We start from the raw sequence: 19,086 nt of genomic DNA, 5'->3' as shown, positions 1-19,086 counted from the left end.
CAGCTCCTCTGAGGGCAGGGTTAGCCTGGCAGAGATGTGGAAAAGTTTTGTCACCACGCCACAGCTAACTGCACCACCACCTGATACGGAACGTGTTAGCAGGAGGCAACATTTCACTAACATGGTGGAACAGTACCTGTGCACACCCCTCCACGTACTGACTGATGGTTTGGCCCCATTCAACTTCTGGGTCTCCAAATTGTCCACGTGGCCAGAGCTAGCCTTTTTTGCCTTGGAGGTGCTGGCCTGCCCGGCGGCCAGCGTTTTGTCTGAACGTGTATTCAGCACGGCAGGGGGCGTCATTACAGACAAACGCAGCCGCCTGTCTACAGCCAATGTGGACAAGCTGACGTTCATAAAAATGAACCAGGCATGGATCCCACAGGACCTGTCCATCCCTTGTGCAGATTAGACATTAACTACCTCCCCTTAACAATATATTATTCTACTCCAGGGCACTTCCTCATTCAATACTATTTTTATTTTCATTTTACCATTATATTGCGGGGCAACCCAAAGTTGAATGAACCTCTCCTCTGTCTGGGTGCCGGGGCCTAAAAATATCTGCCAGTGGCCTGTTCCAGTGTTGGGTGACATGAAGCCTGATTCTCTGCTATGGGACCTCTCTCCTCTGTCTGGGTGCCGGGGCCTAAAAATATCTGACAGTGGCCTGTTCCAGTAGTGGGTGACATGAAGCCTGATTCTCTGCTATGACATGAAACCTGATTCTCTGCTATGACTTGAAGCCTGATTCTCTGCTATGACATGAAGCCTGATTCTCTGCTATGGGACCTCTCTCCTCTGTCTGGGTGCCGGGGCCTAAAAATATCTGACAGTGGCCTGTTCTAGTGGTGGGTGACATGAAGCCTGATTCTCTTCTATGGGACCTCTCTCCTCTGTCTGGGTGTCGGGGCCTAAATATCTGCCAGTGGCCTGTTCCAGTGGTGGGTGACATGAAGCCTGATTCTCTGCTATGACATGAAGCCTGATTCTCTGCTATGGGACCTCTCTCCTCTGTCTGGGTGCCGGGGCCTAAAAATATCTGACAGTGGCCTGTTCCAGTGGTGGGTGACATGAAGCCTGATTCTCTGCTATGGGACCTCTCTCCAATTGATATTGGTTAATTTTTATTTATTTTATTTTAATTCAGTTCCCTATCCACATTTGTTTGCAGGGGATTTACCTACATTTTGCTGCCTTTTGCAGCCCTCTAGCCCTTTCCTGGGCCATTTTACAGCCTTTATAGTGCCGAAAAGTTCGGGTCCCCATTGACTTCAATGGGGTTCGGGACGAAGTTTGGGTCGAGTTCGGATCCCGAACCCGAACATTTTAGGGAAGTTTGGCCGAACTTCTCGAACCCGAACATCCAGGTGTTCGCTCAACTCTACTGACAAGCCTAATGCAATTTTCTGTTGCCTTCAATAGTGCCACTTTTAAGTAGTCCCAATTCTCCTGGACTCCATTGAAACTGTTCCAATCTGATAGGGACTCGTATACCACAAATCTAATTTTAGAAAAGTCTGCCCACTAATCTAATTTTAGAAAAGTCTGCTTTTCCAAAATCAAAAACTTTTGTTTTTGTGTGGTGTGACTCAGTCACTGTACTTATAGTAAACCACACTGACTGGTGATCACTAGATCCCAAGCTTTCCCCTACAGTAATATCAGATACCAAATTCCCATTTGTGAATACTAAATCTAAAATGGCCTCCCTCCGGGTTGGCTCCTCCACTACTTGCTGTAGAGATAATCCCAGTAGGGAGTTTAGAATATCTGTACTCCTGGCAGAACGAGCTATTTTGGTTTTCCAGTTTACATCAGAAAGATTGAAGTCTCCCATAATGATAACTTCCCCCTTCAATGTCATTTTAGCTATTTCCCCAACTAGTAGATCATCTAATTCTTTGACTTGGCTAGGTGGTCTATATATCACACCTACAGATGTAACATCGCTTGCGCTCCCAAAAATCGCATATCGTTACTAACGAAATGCGATTTCTAGTCCTTCACTATGGCAATACTCAACAAGACCAGTAGATGGAAGTGTTGAGCTAAAGTACGAAATGAATCAGTAGTATTTGAATCTTGAATCCAAAGAGAGCACCAGTGTAAATTTAAGTGGGGCGGATCTGCAGTAGTGTTGAGTTAGAATATTAGTGTTCTAAGTTAGAATATTCACGAATATTCGAAAAAAAGAATTTATAGTACTAGAGCGAATATATTCGTATTGTATAATATTCGTCTTTTCGCACCATTGGATCTGAGTAAAAAACTGAAAACTCATATCCGATGGTACATTCTAACCACCCGGCATTCCCATGGTGACGGCCAGGACGCTTGTCGAGGCGTAGTGTGTCGACGGCAAATAACTAAGACGAATATTCTAAAATACGAATATACTCGATATCGTACTATGTATTCGTTTTTTAGAATATTCGTCATAGTCTTTCATACTAGTCCAAATCCAATGTTAAGATTGAATTCGTGTTTTTTCATTTGAAAATCGGGAGTACCCGATCACATGATTATGTAAGTTCGCGAGAGTACAGCGGTTTTTGTTTGAAGTCGTGTGTGCGATTATTAGCTATATCTATACCAATTTTTATTTTTCCCCAATATGAACAGCGCTGTTTGTGTGACAGTTAAAAGTAGATTTACTATTTGAATTTTTGCACTCAACAAGACATTACATTATCCTTTCTATCATCTCCCGGCACAGGGTGCACTGGTCCTGCGTAGGTCACACTACAAGAAGGGCTCCTTCACACGACCGTATGTCTTTTTCAGTGTTTTGCGGGCTGTTTTTCGCAGATCTATTTTTTTGTTTCAGTAGCATTTCCGTTTCGTTTCTGTTTTTCCTTTCCGTTTTTCCGTATGGCATATACAGCATACAGTAATTACATAGAAAAAATTGGGCTGGGCATAAGATTTTCAATAGATGGTTCTTCAAAAACGGAACAGATATGGAAGACATACGGATGCGTTTCCGTATGTGTTCCGTTTTTTTTGCGTACCCATTGACTTGAATGGAGCCACGGAACTTGATTTGCGGGCAATAATAGGACATTTTCTATCTTTCAACGGAACGGAAACACGGAAATACAGAAACGGAATGCACACGGAACACATTCCGTTTTTTTTCGGAAACATTGAAATGAACGGTTCCGTATACGGACCGTATACGGAACACAAAAACCGGCCCGTGTACGGAACGCAATAAACGTTCGTGTGAACGAGCCCTGAATGCTATAAAAGCTGCTGTCTGTGTTGTACTTTTACACTTGCGGCAGGATGGATCCGACAGGCTGTTCACCCTGTCAGATCCGTCCTTCCGCTATGTCACCGTGCCGCCGGACTGCCGCTCCGTCCCCAATGACTATAATGGGGGCGGGGCGGCGCAGCATGACACTGCACGGCGAGAGATCGCCGGACTAAAAGTACTGCATGTCTGACTTTTTAGTCCGGCGATCTCTCCCTGTGCACTGCCGCGCTGCGCCGTAGCCTTGCCCCCATTATAGTCAATGAGGACTGAGCAGCAGTCAATACAGAAACGGACTGACTGCTATCTGGATTAAATCTAGGCCTCACACACGGCCTAGAAATAAGTGTAAAACATATAACAAAGGGCGAACTGCAAACTTCCTTGACCTGGGGGGGGGCATCAAACCTCGTGTGTAATGGGAAAGCGGAAGGACAAAGGCTCTTTACAAAGACTGATTAACATTCCGTCCGGCCTCTAGAATCTAGGTTTTATCTTCGTGTTGGTTTTCCACCTTTCTGATACATTTTTTCATTAGTGCCCAGACTAATTCGATGGGGTTTAGGTCCGGCGATCTAAAAAATGTAAATAATATTATGATGAGTATTATTAATAAAATAAATATAATTTGTGATTGATTTGATTACAATCGGTGTAATCTGGTGATTTCTCTTCACATGTTCTGTACCAATAGATGTTTCCAGCTCCTGTCCATGCCGTCTGCCCTGTGTGTGTACAGTGGTTTCCTTGGAGAACAATGGATGGAGAATGTGGGGGATGGGTGCGCTCATTGTACAGAACCGGGGTTCATCCAAATTCAATGCCACAGTCTTTGAATTCTGTCCCGTCAGTCTACAGTCTATTCCGTCTACTGCTAGAGAGAGACATTTTAGGTTGACACAGAGGAGTCTCAAATGTATTTAACCAATTAAAATATATATAAAAATATTTGTAACTCTAATTATAAAGTCCTGAATGTAAAGTCCCCCCCCCAATTGCACTGATGTAACTTTGCATGTCGGAGTCCTCTTCGAATCTAAGGAGAATGCAAATTTTCATTGGTTCCACAAGTCAGTTGTCAGCTACTGTACTGTCAGTTATTGCCCCCTTCAACCACCCTGCATATGTCTTTATAGGGAAAAGAAAGATGCTTGCTGTCAGTGAATGAGCACAATCTACTTTACAGCCCAAGACTGAAATCAACCTCATGACAAGAGAGCTCTTACCCACTGCAACGAGCCCTGCACCAGTTTTAGTGTGTCCAATTCACTGACAGCAAGCAGAGATGTAAATAAACTGCAAGTACTGCAACCCGTTTATTTTTAGTGTCTATTAAACATTACCCTGATAACCATATCCAGTAACATTAGTAGAAGTAACATTTCGCTCTAAAGCCGGTGACACAGGTCAATGTATTTTCGACCTAATACCACTGATGCCAAAAATAGAGGAAATATCACCTGTCGTATTGTTGTCCGTTTTGCAGACAAGAATAGGCAGTTATTGAAATGGCTGTCTGGGCAGTCACGCTAATTGCATAACGCACAGGGAAGCCTTACGTGTTTTTCAGATACACCATTAACGCGCCATGTAAAACACACAACGGTCGTGTGCAGCCCAAGGCCCCGTGCACACGATGGTATGCCCTCCCAGACATAGGGTCCATGAGTATGCCATACGTCCGGAGCGGCACACAACGGGCGCACGGTTACCGATACTGACACGGCTGAGTTCTGTGTGGGCCGCCTACTACAGCGTTACCATGTACCTACTGCTGTCTGCTCTGCTGTCTGTCCTGATCCCGATGAGTTTGACCCGGGACACAACTATAAAATTACACCGTGATAGAACATTTAAAAACACAAAAGCATTCTCACAAATAACAGGTATTTATTGCCTACAAAAACGTAAAAATGGCCTCCAGGGCAACTTTCTTAGTTGAGAAAATAGTTCTTCCATTTTTTTCTCACGGATATCTTGTTTTTTGTCCATTTCACGGATTTTCTAATTAACTTGATGCTGCAGCTTTTTTAAATCAATCATATCGAGTCTGTGTCCGGCCTTCAGTTCTTCAAAATGTTTGATGCACTTTTTTAATACCGAAAAAAATAAAAAAAATAAATGCAGTTCAGGTTAATTCCAAGACAATTATCGCATTGTGTGCAGCATGTGTCTAACATCTAAACTCAGAAACTCTAGATCTTTACCGTAATTAAGAATTGGTTTTCTTAGTGATAGTTCGGATAGAGCAGGGGTACTCAACTAGTTTTATTAAGGGTCCACATATCTTGGTCTGCAGTCAGGTGAAGGTCCGAGCTGAACGCCAACAGTAAAGATGCCATGCGATCATGTGATACATGCGCGTGGGGCGCTCTGACGTTATAGTGGAGCGCCCCGGGTAAGTCCCAGAATTAGTAATGGCCACATTAGTGCCCCAGTAAGAATAATGTCCCCATTAGTGCCCCCAGTAAGAGTATTGCCCTTATTAGTGCCCCCCTTCTCTGCTTTTGCAAAAAAAAAAAAAAAATTTGCATTCACCTGGCTGCGGTGAACATTCGCTGCTGACTGCGCGCTCAGGACCGGTGCTCTAACGTGATGACGTCTTGTAGGTCCTGTCTTGAGCTTCTAGTCAGCAGGGAGTGTTCTCCACAGCGTGAGCAAATGGAGGTGGAGGTACCGTAATATATATTTTTTTTTACTAGCACAAGTTGCGGTGGAGGTAAATGCTGTACTAATGGGCGTTCCATGATGTAAGGGTTACTCATTAGTAAGGGTACTTTCACACTTGCAGCAGGACGGATCCGACAGGCTGCTCACCCTGTCAGATCCATCTTGCCACTACTTCGCCGTGCCGCTGCTCTGTGCCCATCGACTATAATGGGGATGGGGGCAGAGCTACGGCGCAGCACGGTGAGAGGCCGCCAGACTAAAAGTACTACATGTCCGACTTTTCCGTCTGGCGGCCTCACGCCGTGCACTGCCATGCTGCACCGTAGCTCCACTCCCGCTATAGTCAATGGGGAGTGGCAGTCCGGCGAAATAGCGGCAGGACGGATCTGACAGGGTGAACAGCCTGTCGGATCCGTCCTGCCGCAAGTGTGAAAGTCGCCTAACAGTCCTGACAGGAAAATTCTGGCACCGGCAAGGGAACTAAAATACCAGCCTTGCTGGTGAACTACTGGCCGGGTGGCAACCCAAGCCACAGAACAGACATGTGATAGTTCTGTTCCGCATCCAATTCCCATTATTGGGGGATTGGATGCGGCCTCTTAATTACAATGGGGCCCCAAGAGATGCAGACAGCACACTGTGTGCTGTCTGCATCTTTTTCCGCTCCATTGAAACTAAGGGGTCGCATCCAATACCCCAATAATGGGAATTGGATGCGGAACAAAACTATCATGGTTTGATGGGGCTTAATCACTTTATTTATCAGGTTACCTAAAGAAGATGGCCCAGGGGAGATGGGAACATGACACTGGAGTCAGTGACGTGTTCCCGCCTCTCTGTAGCCCTCTCCACACCCCCCTTACTTCCCAAATGTGACATTTATTTCATTGGTGGCAGTGGTGATGTTAATGGGGCTGTGTGAAAATCGCAAGCAAGTGCGGATGCGGTGCGATTTTTACGCATGGTTCCTAGGATGAAAGTCTATTCACTGTATTATTTTCCCTTATAACATGGTTATAAGGGAAAATAATAGCATTCTGAATACAGAATGCTTAGTAGAAGGTCAATATAATAAACATTGGTGGCGCAGTGCGCCCCTCCAACACCCCAGTATAATAACTATTAGTGGTGCAGTGCGCCCCCCCCCCCATCACCCCAATATAATAAACATTGGTGGCACAGTGCGCCCCCCCATCACCCCAGTATAATAAACATTGGTGGCACAGTGCGCCCCCCCATCACCCCAGTATAATAAACATTGGTGGCGCAGTGCGCCCCCCCTCAAAATAATAAACATTGGTGGTGCAGTGCGAACCCCCATCACCCCAGTATAATAAACATTGGTGGCGCAGTGTGCCCCCCCCCCAATATAATAAACATTGGTGGCGCAGTGTGCCCCCCCCCAATATAATAAACATTGGTGGTGCAGTGCGCCCCCCCCTCAAAATAATAAACATTGGTGGCGCAGTGGGCAGTGCCAATGAGGGTTAAAAAATAAAAAAATAATTTACTCACCTCCTCCAGTTGATCGCGTAGCTGCCGGTCTCCTGTTCTTACTTCTTTCTTCAGGACCTGTGGTGACATCACTGAGCTCATCACATGATCCATCACCATGGTAATGTATCACGTGATGAGCTCAGTGACGTCACCACAGGTCCTGAAGAAAGAAGTAAGAACAGGAGAACGGCAGCTACGTGATCAACTGGAGGAGGTGAGTTAATTTTCTTTTATTATTTTTAACCCTCATTGGCACTTCCCACTGAGCCACCAATGTTTATTATACTGAGGGGGGGGGCTCACTGTGCCACCAACGTTTCTTATACAAATACAGGAGGCGGGTGCTGGAATCAAATAGCCGGCACCCGACCTTTGTGACAGGGGGCTGCGATCAGCTACAATTAACCCCTCAGGTACCGCACCTGAAGGGTTAACTCAACTGCAGCTGATCGCAGCTCCCTGTCATAGAGGTCGGGTGCCGGCTATTTGATTCCAGCACCCGCCTCCTGTATTTGTATTACAGGTCAGTTATCTTCATTGGTGGCGCAGTGGCCACAGCCCCTCCCCTCCTCCTCCTGCCTCTTCTTATTGGCAGAGGAGGGGGCAGCAGCACAGGGGGGAGGGAGAGACTCCTCCTGCGCTGCTGAGAACGATCATCTCCTGTGCACCGCCTCTGTATTGAGCAGAGCTGCCAGAGTGTGCAGGAGGAGGAGCGCTACATGTGGAGGAAGCCCTGTCTCACTGCGCTGTGGGACAGGCGGAAGTGCGCCGGTAAGCTCCTCCTCCTGCACGGTACAGTGTGCAGGAGAGGAGGAGCGCTCTGAAGGATGGCCGGGGTCCGGACAACTGGCGGTCGCGGTCCGTATTTGGACCGCGGTCCGCCAGTTGAGTACCCCTGGGATAGAGGATAATGTTATTTATTTGCTTTGTTAATAGTTTTTCGCTATTTTGCAGACTAGGTTTTCCCTAGTTTTCATTTTTCTATTTCACTAGTTTTTGTTGTCCACGTGTAGTGTCCCACTAGTAAGGGTGGGCACTACACAAGGGTTAACATGTCTATTGCATTACTGTGATGTTTAATGTTCATTTCCCTGTGTTATCTGGGTGTCAGGCCTGTTAGGGTGTAGTTCAGCCTCCTAAGCGTTAGAGGGAGCTAGAGAGCCCTGAGTATATATAGGTAGGCCCAGACAGGGAAGAGTCAGTGTAGTCCAGGTGGCTAGAAGTGCAGTCTAGTCAGCCTGAAGCTCCTGAGTCTAAGCTTAGCTCAGAAGAAGTCACCCCAGTAGAAGAGAATTTGCCTCCTGGGAGAAACCTGCAGTTTCCTCAAGCCAAGCAGGACCAGTGTATCCAGCTAAGACAAGTAAGCTGATGGGCAGAAGAACTATAAAGTCAGTGCAAGGATAAATACGGGAGGAAGATTATTTGCCAAGGATAAAAGCCAGCATTTAGGCATCCGGGCCTTGGGATACAGCCAGCCAGAATAGCTGTGAATTATTGCAGCCTGGTCTGAGAAGCATTGGTCATTTATCCTCTAAGTATCTTGCCAAGATTATACCTGCCAGTATTGAAATAAAGGGCGTGAAAAAGAAAAAAGAAAAGAAAAAAGAAAACGAGGTTATCCCAACTCAATAAGGGGATCAGCTGAATACCCCTGAAGAGAAGGAAAGACGGGCGCCAACAGGACTGTGATAATATAAAGAAGTAGGTCACTAGAAGGAAGTAGGCAGCTCAAATCAGTGTAAACAGAGTTTAAACACTAAGTCAATTAATATAAAACAGGAAAAAACAAAATCCGTAACCCGTGAGGTGAAGGAAACGACACCGGGAAGGAGAAGGATCTATCTGCTCCTGAGGAAGGGGCATTTTATATGGACCCCCGAAACGTGTTGAGCTTGTTTTATTCTCAATAAAGAGAAATTTTCATGAAGTAAAGGATCCGCCTGCTGTTTCCATCTTCACCGCAGATTTGGTCCACTTACTTGGATCTTTACCATTCTACGAACGACCTCGGATCAGGGGGGCATCACCCCGGGTGTCTTGAGTTTATCCTGGAGGTGACCCCCTTGTGAAGTGAGTGGAAAAGCTCTAAAGCTTTTATTATTTATCACTTGGTTTTATACATTGATCACCTCTATATATATATATCTATTCGCATTTAATATCACAGATTGGAAATTTGGCGCTCATCCTTCTCCTTCCGGTGTCGTTTCCTTCACCTCATGGGTTACGGATTTTGTTTTTTCTGTTTTATAAGTATTGAAGTAAGCCTGCTTGTGAAGCACTTGATGCAAGGGACTGTATTATCAGCTTATTGTACAAAGTTGAACTGTTGTTCCAAGTAAAGCAAAGTCTGGTTCACCATACCATCTGTGTACCTCAATTACTACAACTATAAATCGGTGTGCCACCGTTACAGGCACTGGCGTCACGATTCTTAAAGGGACCTTGCCTCAGGCACTCAAAACACCTGCAACATCCAGGGCACCTCATCCACCATCAGGCCTGGTCTCTACATACAGAGTGTGCCCCAGAGGAACTTTGTGTCAGCCTCTCCTTCACTGCCGCATGCATGCCCAGGGTTCTCCTATGAACAGTGAGTAACCCTCGCTTGCCCATAACCGTGACCTCACTTCGCAATACCCTGCAGGTCTGGCGTGCTGCATAAATTGGCGTCACGAACAGGATACGATCATTTCTGTGCCATTGTTGGAATACAAAAACTGTGTGCCGTTAAATACCTAAAAAAAAGTGACTTAGCCCTACTGTTTATTGAAAAATTGCTGGGCTAAAGAACTGTACTAATTTGCGGTCTGAAGATTGCACGGACTGTTTTGCTGCTTATTTAGTTACCGCTTGCTGTCAGTGAATAGACAGCGCTTTTGCTCAAAGATGGCCGCTTAACCTGAGTCGGATTATTAGTGCACCCCGCTGTACCCATTTGGCGCGAAAAAGACAAAGAGAATGCACCGCCCAGCCTGTAAGAAGAAGAAACGCCGCCCTGTCTGGAGAGAGGATACCGCCCACCTGGAATCCCGGAGCTACAAGAGGCCGCGCCTACCTTCTGACGCTGCGTGTGGGACTCCTGTCTGACGTAGCCACGCATCTCGCGAGATTTGAAGCGAGCACCGCCGGAGTAAGTACAAACTTTACCCTTCACCGGCCCCCTTCTTATTACTGTACCGGAGCGGACCCGACCCTTGTCAGGAGACCGAAGAGGATCCCTCACTAGCGACAAGAGACTTGACCAAAAAAAAAAAAAAAATCTGACATTTTAGCTCCGTTCCGCTCCGCTGTCATTTAAAGGGCCATACCCATCTAGCAACATTATGTCCACACCTGAAGCAGCAGGGCAAGTGGCCCCTGATGTGCCTACCGAAGTGCCCGCAGTTGATAATAGGGCGCCTGCCGCTGCAGCAGCATCAAGCCTGATGCCACTGACCATACCCAGTAGAGCAATGGGTTGTATTGTTGTACATGTACACTAATTCAGGGAGGAGTAACGGCCAATCAGACCTCTGGTGAGGCGGCACAGCCTTGAGCATGTTGATCAGCGTCTGATTAATTTTTTCGCACAGTCTGTTTCCCTGAGGGTGGTATGCGGTAGTTCTCAGTTTTTTGCAGTTGTACAAGGCACAAAGTTCATAGAATAACTGAGACTCGAATGCAGATCCCTGATCAGTGAGTATTTTGTCAGGACACCCATACGGCAGAATGAAGCTCTTCCACATGGCAGCAGCTGTAGTTTTTGCAGTTAAGTCCTTTACAGGTACAGCCACAAGAAACTTGTTATAGTGGTCTATGATGGTCATAGCATAGACATACCCAGATCTGCTGGGTTCCAGTTTCACGTGGTCGATTGCCACGATTTCAAGAGGACCTTTACTCACTATTGGATGAAGGGGGGCTCGCTGATCATGTCTTTCCCTTTTCGCCACTGCACAGGTGGGACACTGTCGACACCAGGTTTCAATGTCACTTCTCATGCCAATCCAGTAGAAACGTCGTCTGATGGTGGCTTCCGTTTTTTGGATTCCAAAGTGACCAGACCGGTTATGGTACATGTCCATCACCATCTTGGCATCTCTTCGAGGCACCACTATCTGGTGGAGGCGCTCACAGGTGACTGGATGAAGCGTTCTCCTGAGGAGTAGGTCTCTTTGTAGGAAGAGTAGTTTCCGTTGTCACCAGAGGCGAACTAGCTCTGAGTCAGCTCTCCGCCGTCGGATTCTCTCCGGTATGCGCCCGCTGTAAAAGTAATCCAACAGTTCTCCAATGGCTCTGCTCTCTGATTGTAGTTTAATCCAGAGCTCTTTCTCAACTGGAGGTGAGGAGTCACAGGTCTGTGGAAAACAAGTGACTTTAGAGGTCGGCGCCTAGTGTGTAGGGCTCCTGTCGGGCAAATCGGGAGTAGAATATTGGCATCTCCACATCTTCCCACCAATCATCAGTAGAAATTGGTCCTTTCTGGGCAGGTAGCCTAGACAAAGCATCGGCATTGTCATTAGATTTCCCAGTACGGTATTTAATGGTAAAGTTGAAGTTGGCCAGTCTAGAGGCCCATCTTTGTTCTAGAGCTCCCAGACATGCAGTGTTCAAGTGAGCTAGCGGATTATTGTCGGTGTAGACTGTGAAAGGTGTAGCAGCTAGGTAGTCCTTGAATTTCTCAGTGACAGCCCAGACCAAGGCTAGGAACTCCAGTTTGAACGAACTGTAGTTATGGTCATTCCGCTCTGGCTCTCGTAAAGATCTGCTGGCATAGGCGATGACTCTTTCAGTTCCAGCTTGCGTCTGAGATAGTACAGCTCCCAAACCTTTCTTACTTGCATCGGTATATAGGCAAAATGGTAAACTGTAGTCAGGATAACCCAGGACTGGAGGTTCTGTAAGTTTTTCTTTCAACAGTTGGAAAGCAGCTTCTCTCTCTTCATTCCACTCCACTGGTATCTTGGAATTCTGACATCCTTTAGGGTGCCCTTTCACAAGCTCCTGGATAGGTTCCGCAATCTGAGCAAAGTGTGGGATAAATCTACGATAGTAACTTGCAAATCCGAGGAAGCTCTTGAACTCTTTGACTGTTTTGGGAGCCGGCCAGCTTTGTACTGCTGCTATTTTGTCAGGGTCCGGTCTCACGCCTTCTGCACTCACAACATGTCCCAGATATTTAACTTGGGGCTTCAATAAGTGACACTTTGAAGGTTTCACTTTCAGTCCATGCTGAGTCAAAGTCTGGAACACTTCCGCCAGGTGCTGTAAATATTCCTCATAGGTCTTAGAGTAGATGATCACGTCATCCAGGTACAACAACACAGTCTCAAAGTTTTTGTGTCCAAGACACCTTTCCATGAGTCTCTGAAATGTCCCAGGGGCGTTGCATAGCCCGAATGGCATGTTGTTGAATTCAAACAGACCTGTTGGGGTGGCAAAAGCTATTTTTTCTTTATCTTCTGGTGCCATGGGAACTTGCCAATAGCCACTGGTTAGATCAAGAGTTGAAAAGTAGGCAGCGGATCCCAGAACTGCCAGGGATTCTTCAATTCATGGCAGGGGGTACGCATCCTTGTGCGTAATGTTGTTGATCTTACGGTAGTCCACACAAAAACGGATGGTTCCATCCTTCTTCTTTACCAGGACTAAGGGGGCAGCCCAGGGGCTGTGACTATCCTGGATGACATTAGCTGTCTTCATATCCTGAACCATCTTCTTCACTTGCTGGTACATGGAAGGAGGGATTGGTCGGTATCTCTCTTTGATTGGAGGATGAGTGCCGGTTGGAATGGTGTGCTGTATTAAGCGAGTCTGACCATAGTCCAGGGAATGTTTGCTGAAGACTTGATGGTGTTGTTTGACTAAGTCCAGCACACCATTGAGTTGCTCGGCAGAGGTTGTAGTATCCCCGATGTGTAGTTCGGTCCACCAGGGCTGTTCTGGCGGGTCTTTGGCTTCCTCCACTGTTTGGAGTGATTGTTGAGCTGCAGCAGTGGGATAATCCAGGATATCCTGCGGGCGGATGTGGTATAGGCAGGCCACTGGATAGTGCTTTTTTAATTTCACAGCTTCATAACCCAGATTGACGAAGCGTATAGGTACCTTTCCTTGGGACACGGTGACCACGCTCCTAGCGGCGAGGACGAGGGTATGATCCTGAAGATGTATTGGCTCCACAAGGGCCTGATAGTCTTGACTTTGGATACCAATGCAAGCCTTGCACCATATCAGAGTCTCTGCTCCAGGCTGGAGTTTGATAGGATAAGCATCCTTGATGCGGACACGGCAGATTTCACCCCGTTGATTGCTGAACTTTTGTTGGACGGATAGCACTCGAATGGTCTGGTGTATAACCCACTGAGTTTACTGTGGTGTAGTCAGCAGGGTTTTCTTTAAGGCTTTCAGCACTTCAGGGTAGCAATTGCTGAGTACATTCATTCCCAGGACCACAGGGAAATTGTCATCATCTGGGACCTGAATCACGATTACTCCTTGACATGAGAGTTCAGTATCTTCAATCTGTAAGGTAGGTTCCCAATAACCTAGTATATGCACTGGTTTGCCATTGGTAGCTATGATCTGGAGCCAAGACTCAGGAGGTTGTATCAGTTGGGCTCCGTTTCGGCATGTGTCAAATGCTGTTTGGCGGATGGCAGTCACTTGAGATCCGGTATCAATTAAAGCAGAAAACTTCACTCCGTTGATGTCAACTTCCACCATGGGGCAGGCGCCCACATACCTTGGCATAAAGGATGGATCTTTGGGAACTAGTATTCTTCCTCCCGAGGGGCGGTCCTCGACCTCAGGGGATGCCCGTTTAACTGACGGCAGTCCTTTGCAATGTGTCCATACCTCTGACAATGCCGGCATCGCTGTTCCCTGATGTTTTGATAACCGGGGTCTGGCAATCTACTGACTGGCTGACGTCGATATTCTTGTGGACTGGGCGTAGAGCGGTCTCTGTTTGCAAAAGTTCCTTTCCCCACCTTGGGTTGCTGTTCTAGTCGCTCTAGCTGTTTCCTTATCCTCTCCATATTCTCAGCTAAAAGGGAAACTTGAGCGGTCAGAGCTGCTACAGTATCTGGAACGGGTGCCTGAGCTCCGTGCTCAGCTATTTGGCTGTGAGTAGCAGGCCGTAGTGCGGTCCCTGCCTTCTTGTTTTCAGGAGGTTCAGCTTGGTGACCTTCCCCTAGAATGCCAATAGCAAGTTCCTTAAAGTCCAAGAAAGGGGTATCTGGGTGCTGAGCTGAAAGCATCTTCAGCTGACGTTTGAGGGATTCATCAAGGACACCTTAAATAAACTGTTCCCTGATGGTTTGGTCTTGTCGCTCAGTTTTACGGGGATCAATCTAAATAACAGCTCGCAGTGCCTCCTGCAGGGACAGGGCAAAGTCTCTCAAGGTCTCCTTTGACTTCTGCCGCTTTCCAAAGAAGCGCATTTTTAGTTCAGAGGCGGTCCTAGTCTTAAAGGTGGTACTGAGTCGGTCTAGGATCTGCTCAGCGGTTTTCCGCTCTGACTGGGGCCAGGACTTGACCTCCCGGAGCGCAGCTCCCTGTAATTGGCCAATCAGGATTTCCACTTTCTGATCCTGTGATACAGGATATAGCTTAAACGTGGCTAGCATTTTATCACGGAATTCCCTGAGTGAATAGGGTTCTCCTGAGTAACTTGGGAGCCAGGGTGCCCCAAAATAGTATGGCATAGTGAGAGGCATAATGCAGGTGGCTGCCGCTGCTGCTGGTGGATCGCTGCGGTCAAAGTGGGTGCTATCTTCGTTGTCAGACATGTCCCTTGATGCCCAGTACCAGATTAGAGGGATTAGTACTGGCTACAATGCAATTTTAGATGCAGGTTGCTATGGGTGACTGCAGAGGAATTGGTGCGTGGCTCGTTTAAGAGTCGCTGCAACTGCTCAATTTCAGGATGTATGGTGCTCTGGCAGACAGATAACAACTATTAACAGTCTTTAGCAAGGTTATTTGCACAATTGTACTCACTCAGGTGTAATAGCAGACGATTCTCCCACATACAATGAAGACAATGCTATTTTCCCTTTCTTAAAATGGCCGCCGCTTTACTTCCTGCTTCCTGCATGGGCAGCAATCTCTTTGTCCCTAGGAACTTGTATCAACACTTTTGTTCCTGCTGCTGTTGGAATGTTTCCTCTGTGGAAGCAGGCTGTTTTGCTTAATGTCATAGCAGAGAATCAGGCTTCATGTCATAGTAGAGAATCAGGCTTCATGTCACCCACCACTGGAACAGGCCATTGTCACATATTTAGGCCCCGGCACCCAGACAGAGGAGAGAGGTCCCGTAACAGAGAATCAGTCTTCATGTCATAGCAGAGAATCAGGCTTCACGTCACCCACCACTGGAACAGGCCATTGTCAGATATTTAGGCCCAGGCACCCAGGCAGAGGAGAGAGGTCCCGTAACAGAGAATCTGGCTTCATGTCAGCAGAGAATCAGTCTTCATGTCATAGCAGAGAATCAGGCTTCATGTCACCCAACACTGGAACAGGCCACTGTTCAGATATTTTTAGGCCCCGGAGCCCAGACAGAGGAGAGAAGCCCCATAGCAGAGATTCAGGCTTCATGTCATAGCAGAGAATCATGATAACGGAGCGAGGCGCAGATGTAGCGCAGTGAGAGTTGACTGAAGGGGAAGTGGGAAGACCAGGATAGGGTTAAGTTAGTTGGGGGGAGGAGTGTTGTATGGGAGGAGATGGGGGGCGGTGCGGCAGTTTCGCGGGCCATTTATATTCTGAGGTAGAGGTGGGGGGCGGCACCAGTGGCCGTTATTGTTCCTGGCGAGTTGCAGGGGTGGTGGAGTGCAGGCGAGTGTAGGGCTATGGCGTCGCTAGAAGAATTGTTGGTGGCGGTGCTGGCAGCGGCAGAACAACATGGTTCTGACTAGCTGGTGTGTAGTTTGCAGGCAGCTGTACAGGCGCCTAGTGTGCCTCCGGCAGCTTCGGGGGGGAGAGTGAGGGCCAGGAGATCCATGCTGCCCGAACGTTTGACCCCGGAGGCGACCCCTCGGGTGCGGCGTCGTCTGCGGAGCCCCCCTAGGGACCCTCCGCTGGTGTCGGCTGGGGTGACAAGTGTTTCTGCCAGTCGGCGCAGCGGGAGGAGTCCGCCGCGCGCTTACGGGTGAGGTTAGGAGTAGTGTCCGGCTGCGGTCTCCTTCTCAGTTGGTGGGGAGGGCGCGCAGTGGGGCGGTGAGTCGGGGCCTTGAGCGAGTGGCAGGCTGGGGCGGTAGGGAACAGGTGACCGGCGGTAATGGTGTTGTGGGTGGTCAAGTGGATGCGGCCTCACTTACCTCTGGTGAGGGCCTGGTTGTGGGTGGATCCTCCAGGACACGGCGGGCGGCGTCGCGGTCGGAGCATGCGGCCGGCGGCAGTGGTGAAGATGGAAGACTGGTGGATGCGGCTTACGTTTCTCTGGTGAGGGCTCAGCTGCGGGTGGATCCTCCAGGATGCAGCCGGCGGCGTCACGGTCTGTGTCTGCAGGCCGGCGGCAGGCTTCTGGGTCGCAGCATCGGCATGCTTTGTTGGGGATGTCGCCACCTGCTGGTCAATCTCCTGTGCCAGGCAGGGATCTGCAGAGTGATACGCTGGCTGGGGGCCTGGACTCGTCTCCGCCTCCAATGCAGTTGCAAGACGATTCAAATATGAGGGGTCCGGTTGCGGCTCACAGTGGGACGGCTGTGGAGCTGGGGTTGGTCGATCCGGAGGCTAGAGGCGCACGTGGTCGGCGGCCACCTGGAGGTGGGCCTGCTTGCAGGTATCTGGCGGCATTACAACCATGTCAAACGGAACTTGGCGGGGGTTTCGTGGAGGATCAGGTGTTGGAGGATGGAGAAGTCAGCCAGGAGGCGTGGGAGATCGAGGGTCGGATGGATGATGCAGTCGGCGCATGTCCCTCAACGTCCAGGTCATCGGTGGGGTCTTCGCTGAGAGGTGCAGCGGTGCGGTCGGCGGCTACTGGGAGGATGCCCCAGGGACATCCAGGTGAGAGGACGACGGGTCAGGATACTGTTGGGGGGGTTGGCGAGGTACAGTCTGGGGAGGATGGGTTAGCGCGGGAATTGTTGACGGGTATGTGGACTTTGTTGTTGCGTTGGAAATCTGGGGCGGTGATGTCTCCGGCCGCGGTAGGGGCTGCAGCGCCTGCGGTTGGGGGCGGGGAGCGTCTGTGTGTGCGGCTGGCATTGGGAGCACTCCTGCCGTCGGGGCGGGACCGGCGGCGGTGGTGGTCGCCGGGAGCGGGGGTAGTAAAGAGATGCTGCTAAGGGGGAGGTCTATGTGTGCTTCGAGGGGCCGTTGGCTCATTTGAAGATTGAGGTCAGGGAAAAGATTTGGAAGGACGAATATGTAGAGATATGCTTCCGTTAGACAAATTCCAATTGGATAGGTTGAAGCCGGATGAGAGAAAAAGGAGGAGGAAGAGAAGCGGAGGTACAGGCTGATTCCGCATATTTTTTTAAATTGGTTGCATGCTTTTGCTATTCTTGCTAGTGTGGTGGGCGAAAAGGCGCCTGAACATTGTTCGGTTCTTTTTTGTTACATGGATGCCATAGGGGAGGCGTATGGGGGGGTGGCGTGGCTCAGGTATGACGAGCAGTTTCGCCAGAGGAAAGCGGTCAGGCCTAGTATTCGTTGGGATCATAAGGATGTTGGTCTGTGGATGCGATTGATGACGGCTCCGAAAGGGGTTAGCCAGCCCTTTCGGGGGGCGGCCGGGGGTTCCTCTGCGTCAGAGGCAACCGGGGGGGAACAGAAGGGGATGTTGCTGGCAGTTCAACGAGGGATACTGCAAGTATCTTTCTGACTGTCGTTTCAAACACGAGTGCTCAGGTTGTGGCAGCGCCCATAGCTTGGCGTGGTGTTTCAAGCGCGGTAGAGGGAGGGGATTCGAGGTTGCACAGAAGAAGGGTGACCCCAGTGAGGGTGGACGTGATGGAGCCGTTTCTAGAGAAATACCCAAATAGGGAGGCGGCAGCTTTATTGTTGGCGGGGTTTCGGCATGGTTTTAGGATTCCGTGTTCTGCAGTGGGAGCGGGAGTTGCGGTGCGTAATTTGTCCTCGGCATTGCAGCGGCCGGAGGTGGTATCTGATAAGATTGCGAAAGAGGTGACAGCTGGGAGGGTTGTGGGCCCCTTTGTCGAGTGTCCTTTGCCGGATTTGTGGGTTTCGCCTTTGGGGTTGGTCCCGAAGAAGGAACCTAACAGGTTTCGGCTCATTCACAATTTGTCTTACCCGGCTGGGTGTTCCGTGAACGACGGTATAGATGATGAGTTATGTTCTGTGTCTTATACGTCGTTTGATGAGGCGATTCGGTGGGTGCGTCGTTTTGGGCAAGGTACATTGTTAGCGAAGACGGATATTGAGGCAGCGTTCCGCCTGTTACTGATTCACCCGGATAGTTTTCGTTCTCTTGGTTTTAAATGGGAGGGGCAGTTTTTTGTGGATTGTTGTTTGCCTATGGGATGTGCTATTTTGTGTTCGCTGTTTGAAACGTTTAGTTCTTTTTTGCAGTGGGTAGTGCGGCAGGAGGCGGGATGGAGTTCGGTGTTGCATTACCTCGATGATTTTTAGTTTTTAGGGCCGGCAGGGTCGAGGGTGTGTTCGGTTTTGTTGCATACTATGGAGCGGGTGGCTGCGAGTTTTGGGGT

The sequence above is a fragment of the Bufo bufo genome, chromosome 2 (genome assembly GCF_905171765.1).
Source record: "Bufo bufo chromosome 2, aBufBuf1.1, whole genome shotgun sequence".
NCBI lineage: Eukaryota > Metazoa > Chordata > Amphibia > Anura > Bufonidae > Bufo > Bufo bufo.
This window is presented reverse-complemented; position numbering follows the sequence as displayed.